At 58.1% G+C, this 6,000-nt stretch overlaps 1 protein-coding gene across 1 annotated transcript in view; it reads right to left on the reverse strand.

Moving 5' to 3' along the window:
- Nucleotides 1–5,010, reverse strand: part of FBXO42 (F-box protein 42) — a 47,923-nt gene extending 42,913 nt beyond the window's left edge. Inside the window, exon 1 of the mRNA XM_041463412.1 lies at nucleotides 4,879–5,010. The gene's annotated coding sequence lies outside the window, so the exon portion shown is untranslated. The remainder of the gene's footprint in view (nucleotides 1–4,878) is intronic.
- Between the last annotated feature and the right edge of the window lie 990 nt (nucleotides 5,011–6,000).

Genomic DNA, 6,000 nt, shown 5'->3' on the forward strand with positions numbered 1-6,000 from the left:
CATCCTTTGTGCCACGCCTCATGCCTGGGTGTTTAGGGAGGCTTAAATATCAAATACTAAGAAAGAAACAACAAAAAAGCACAGTCAAATCCATATTACGCTCATCAGCAAACAAAAATTCAGGGAAATTGTGCAAATTTCATTGGGTTCATTGCTACCATTCAATGACAAAATGAGCTCCCCAAGATGTTCCTTTGATACCATCCTGTCACCACAACAATCACCATTAACCAGCACCATTCCGAGCAGGAGAATGGGGCAAATCCCTGATCATCACACATTATGGAACCCTGGGATCTCAAAGCATCCAGGAGTCCTGCTCAGAGCAGGCTACAGCATCCCCTGTGCCCCTCCCGAGACCCAACAAGTCAGTGTCTGCAAAAACCCAGAAGTCTGGGAGCTTTCAGGAATTCCCAGCAGCTGCTGGGATGGGGAAAGGAAACGCCTGGCCCAACAGCAGCTCTGGAAAGAGCAGCATGGATTAAAGGCAGCTGCTCAGAGGAACTGAAGGCAGGAATTCCACAGTGGTGCTGCTTCAGAGGGAGCTGCACCTGAAGGGTTCTCACACCTGGAAGGGTTCTCTCCTCCCAGGTGTTCTGGACCGGTGGCAAAAGGCTCTGGTGTGCATCCAGCACCAGGGACAAGAAAAGGCAGTGATTCCTACAGCCAGCCCCTTCCCTGGAAGCTCAGCATGAGGACAACGGCACCCAAAGGGTTCATGGGTCTCTTTTAAAGCACAAATAAATCATACTGCATGCTCTCCAGAGTGACAAAAACCCAGCTGGAATGATTAATCTTTGTCCCAGATTCCCTGATGTGAGAAGATTGGGGATGGACAGTTCTTCCCGCAGCCACCCTGACTTCACAATGAGATTCTGACATTTCTGAGCTGCTTTTCATCCAGAAAACCCCAAATCACTCCTCAAACTAGAGATGATCTTCTGCCCACTGAAACCTAACAGGACTCAAAATCATGGAATGGTTTGGGTTTGGTTAAAGCTCATCCCATTCCCTGCCAGGGACAGGGACACCTTCTAGATTTGTTCCAAGCCCCATCCAACCTGGCCTGGAAAGAGAAGCTCCAAATAAATAAAAACAGCTCTGCCAACTTACCTTAAGCCTCCAAAACCCCAAATTATGATAAAATTGGCACACGTACAAGACAAAATGAGGCAGGGAAATGCTTCCAGAGGAGTCTGGAACCCAGGGAGAGATGCAGTGCATTGGAATTGCCAATTGCTGGTGCTTGAGCTGCAGCCATGATTCCCATGGGGGGAAAACGAGGATTCTCAGTCATGAATGTTGCAGTGGGAGTTCAGCAAGCAAAGATAAACATTTAAAGATTGCTATAGAAATGGAGGAGAGAACACAGTCCAGAGCAGCTCCTGAAACAGCAAATTCCTGATGGGAAGAGCCCTGATTCCTGCAGGTTGCTCGACACGAGCCACGGTTTTCACGTGGATGTGTCACCCCTGCTCTGCTTTGATCCAGCAACGCAGGCGAGTTCAAAAGGAATTCTGACCTGGATTTCCCAACTCCATCACAAGCTGTGCTGGCTGCTCCTGGCAGCACAGCCGGCATGCTGCTGGGGACAGCCCAGAGACGCCGGCGGCACCGCTCGGGGCGGGAAACGCGCTCTGGAGGGAGCCCCTACCTGGAGAAACAGCCCTGGAGCACACCAGCACTTCCCAGAGACCTCTTCCCAGCTTTTATCTGGATTTGGGCCAAACCTGAGCCTGGCTCCAGCTCCAGCACCTTTCTTAAGCCCTCACAGCCGTCTCCAGGTGATGCTGCCTTTCCCAAGTCAAAGCCCGAAGCTTACCCACCTCCAGCCTTAGGAAAATCCTGACTGGATGTTTTCCAACAAAGCCTCCCCTGTCGGAACACACAGGGAAAAATCACTTCCCTTGGAGGCGCAGCTCTGTTTACACAGAGAGTGGGAAGCCTTTTCCAGCAGCCCTCGCTCACATCCTGTGGAAGTGGCTGGGATGGAAGCGGGCTGTGCCCAAACCCAGCGGCTCCTAGAAGCCCTGGGAACAGAACTCCAGGGATCAGCCATGGGCTGGGAATGCACAGCCACACCATTCCCAAGCTGGGAATGCACAGCCACACCATTCCCGAGCTGGGAATGCACAGCCAGACCCTCCCCAAGCTCCCACTCCAAACCTGTCACTCCTGGCAGACGTGCAGATTGCTGGATGCATTGCATTTCCTGGGATTAAGGACAGGACAAGGAGCACGTCCCAGCTCTCCCAGGCAGCAAACACCTCTGCAGGAGGTGCCCAACGCAGAGGTTGGAATCCCCAAATCAGAGGTCACCCACGTTCAGCAGTGGGAATAAACCAACCCCACCTTCATTCCAAGCCCAGGCAGGGCAGGAGCACGTGTCCTGCAGGTGAGCTTCCCTCAGGGGCTGCTCCCACAGCCAAACACAGGGAAAAATGGAGTCCAGGGAATAAAGGCTGGAGTAAACTCCAATTAAAATTGAAAATTGTACACACTGCCTGCAAAAACCCACGAGAGAAAACAGTAAAACTGTCCAGAGCCTTTCTGAGTCCAAGAGCTTCACCTGCCACCCTGGAAAAGCAATGCTGATGCTGCCTGGGTGGAGTCACCTGTCAGGGAACACTCCAGGGAGCACAGCAGGAAAAACACACACAAACATCCCTGCCATGCCAAAACAACCACGGGATGTGGCTCTGCCGCCGCCCGAGCACGGAGACACAGAACTCCAGGAGAACAGCGCGGAGTCCAACACCATGGAACAACACAAGACAGGCACCACCCTGCCCTGGAAAAGTGTCCAGGCTGGACAGGGCTTGGAGAGACCTGGGAGAGGGGAAGGTGTCCCTGCCCGTGGCAGGGATGGTCTGCAAAGCCCTTCAAACCAAACCCTTCTGGATTCTATGAAATAGCTGGAATTCTGCCCAAGATTTTGCTCTCCTCTCCCACTTGTGACACCAAGGAAATACCAAGCCCAGGGGGACACAGGCTGAAAACCGGGATTTTTCCCTCAGGTTTTCTCTGGCATCAGCATAAGGAAAAGGAAGGAGAGATGGTGGTGGGATCACCCAGGGCTGTGGGAATGAGGAAACCTCCCACTCTGGCACTTGCTCTCCAGACAGCCTAAGCCCCGGCTGCGGGGCTATGTCGCGATATAAAGCACTTTGTCAGGACACCGCGGCACCGCCCCCGAGCCGCGGTTTCCCTGGGAGGCTCCGCTCCTGAAGGACAGGTGGGGAAAGGCCCCTTCCCATCCAGGGCACGGATTGAGGTCAGCAGCTCCTCCACGGGAATTGGCCGCAATTCCGTCCCTTCCAGCCACGGGGAAGAGTTCCAGCTGCTGACCCGAGCCGGCTCCCGGGGATGATTAAAGCCAGCGGAGCACAAACGACATTCCCGGCGATCCCGGGGTTATCTCCCATTCCCGACTCCCTTTTTGTTCCTCTCCGAGCATTCCCTGGAGTTCGGGTCATTAACAGCGAGACACCCCGGCCCTGCTCCGGCTCCTCCCGAGAGATGCCCGGCCCCAGTGCCTGGGAAAGGCGACTGGAAAAGCCGAGAGGCTGGGCAGGATGAGATAATGCAATGCTCCTGCCGAGCCCTGCAGCGCTGCTCAGCCCAGCCCAGCCCCGCCGTGACAAGAACACCAGCCCAAATCAACCCCAAACACGTTCCCAAAGCCCCGAGCGGAGACCGGCAGCGCAGACAAGGGGGAGCGACACCCCAAAGCCCCGGGGGTGCCGGGCTGGGCACCTCGGCTGCTCCCAGACCGCGATCCCATTCCAAAATCGGGGAAGTGACACACGGCCGGCCGCGGAGCGAGGGGAGAGGCGGCTTCACAGCAAGCGGGGACCGAGCCTCACCTTTGTTTTCACGCGAACCCAACGCGAGCTGAGGTGTTGGGGACACCCCCCAGCCATGCCTGTCCCCCAAAGAGCCGCTGACCAACGCCTAAAAAGCATACTTGGCCCCAAAAGCCGTATTTCCCCTCCCCAAAAGCTGTTTCCTCCCCGAAGAGCCATGGTCTCCCCCTAAAAGCCGCATTTCCCCCCAAAAAAGCCATTCGTCCCCATGCCGGCACTGCCAGCCTGTGCCTTGGCACTGCCCCGTGCCAGCACTGGATTTTGGGGAAACAGGGCTTTTAGGGGAAAATGGGGCTTTTTTTTTTTTTTTTTTGGGCGGGGCGGTGAGGAGAATATAGTTTTTTTTGGGGAAAGGATGGAGGTTGGGGGGGCAAACATGGCTTTTAGAGAGGAAACATGGCATTTTAGGGAAAACATGCCTTTTCAGGAGGAAAATAGAAGTCTTAGGAGAGAAACATGGCTTTTGGGGGAAACATGAGGTTTTCTAGGGAATCATGGCTTTTAGGGAGAACATATGGCTTTTCTGGGGAAACGCGAGGTTTTTGGGGAAATGCCTTTTTTGGGGGAAACATGTATTTTAGGGGAGGAAACGGCATACTGGGGAATGAGGAACACTCATTCATACACTGCTTTCGGGGGAGAAGCTTGGCTTTTTGGGAAGGAAACACGGCTTTCAGGGGGCAACACGGGTTTTTTAGGGGGCAACACCGGTTTTTTAGGGACAAGCTTTGCTCTCTCCCCGCCCTGAGGGAGCCCCCGGGGCCGCCTTCCCCTCGCACCCCGGAGCTGGGAAGGGGTTTCCCCCTCCCAGAAGGGGCTACAGCCCCCCGTGGGCACTGCCCTCCGCAGCGACCCCCAAAACGCTGTGAGGGGCTGGCACAGGGGCTCCCTCCACCCTCAAATGTGGCCCCCTCCACACCAGGCCTGTCCCGCCCCGAGGGGCCCGTCCCGCCGCCCCGCTCCCCGGGGAAGGGCCCCGCCCGGGGAAGCCGCACCGCGGGGCCGCTCTCACCTGCCGCCGGGCCGGGCCGAGTCGGGCCGGGCCCTCAGGGCTGCGGGCGGCGGGGCCGCTGCGTCGCCCCGGTGACGGCTCCGACCGGCGCCGCCATCTTCCCTCCCCGCCCTCCCGCCGCTGCCCCGGCCGCGCCGGGCGCGCTCTGCGCAGGCGCGGGACCACCCCCTAGCGTCACGTGATGATAGAGCGGTTATGGGGTGGTGTTATGGCGGCGCCATGATGGGAAGGTCAAGTCTTCTCTTCGCGGCGCAGCGCGGGGGCCGCCATGTTGGGATGGTCCCGCCGCCGTGTTGGGCGAGGCGGGCGGGCGAGGCCGCCATGTTGGGGAGGTCGGCGCTGAGGCGGAGGTGCCGGGGCGGATCTGTTCCTTGTCCCGCTCCCTCCCGGTTTCCCACCCTCATCCACAGCCCCGGGAGGCGCAGCTGGGCCACGGCGCCCCGCTCTGCCCGCAGGGGCGCCCCTCAGCCTGCTGCAGCCCCGCCATGTCCCTGCTTACCCCTCAGAGACGTGGAGCTCTGAGGGCTCGGCAGGGAGGCGGGATGTGAGCTGTGCGTGCCGGGCTGTGGTGCTCCTCTCCCCATGGAGGCGAGGAAGGGAGTGGAGCCCATTCCATGGGGGAACAGCCCTGTGCGGGGCTGTGTGTTGCCATCAGATCCCTCTGGCGGGTTGTGTGGGGACATTATTATCCGGGGAAAAAGTGATCACTGCCACGCTGTCTGTCTGTCCCACTGACCCGCATCCCGCATGGAGGAGCCGGCTCAGCATCCCGGACCGTGCCCTGCCTGAGGCCTGCTCCAGGAGCCGCATGGAGAGCCGGGATCCACGGCCAGGAGCCCTGGCATGGCCCAGGTGCTCTGAGGGATCACCCAGGAGGAGCCGTGGGATGTCCCAGGGCTGGGATAACCCAGGAGGAGCCGTGGGATGTTGCAGGTGCTCTGTGGGATAACCCAGGATGAGCTACGGATGTGCAGGGCTGGGATAACCCGGGAGGAGCCATAGGATGTGTCCCAGGTGGCCTGTGCAGGGCTGGGGGACACACGTGGAGTTTATCCACCACCCAAGTGAGCTCCCTTGGCATGTGGCGCCGCCATCATCATCATTCCCAACGGATCCATCCCA

The sequence above is a fragment of the Pyrgilauda ruficollis genome, unplaced genomic scaffold (assembly GCF_017590135.1).
Source record: "Pyrgilauda ruficollis isolate IOZ18807 unplaced genomic scaffold, ASM1759013v1 scaffold165, whole genome shotgun sequence".
NCBI classification, from domain to species: Eukaryota; Metazoa; Chordata; class Aves; order Passeriformes; family Passeridae; genus Pyrgilauda; species Pyrgilauda ruficollis.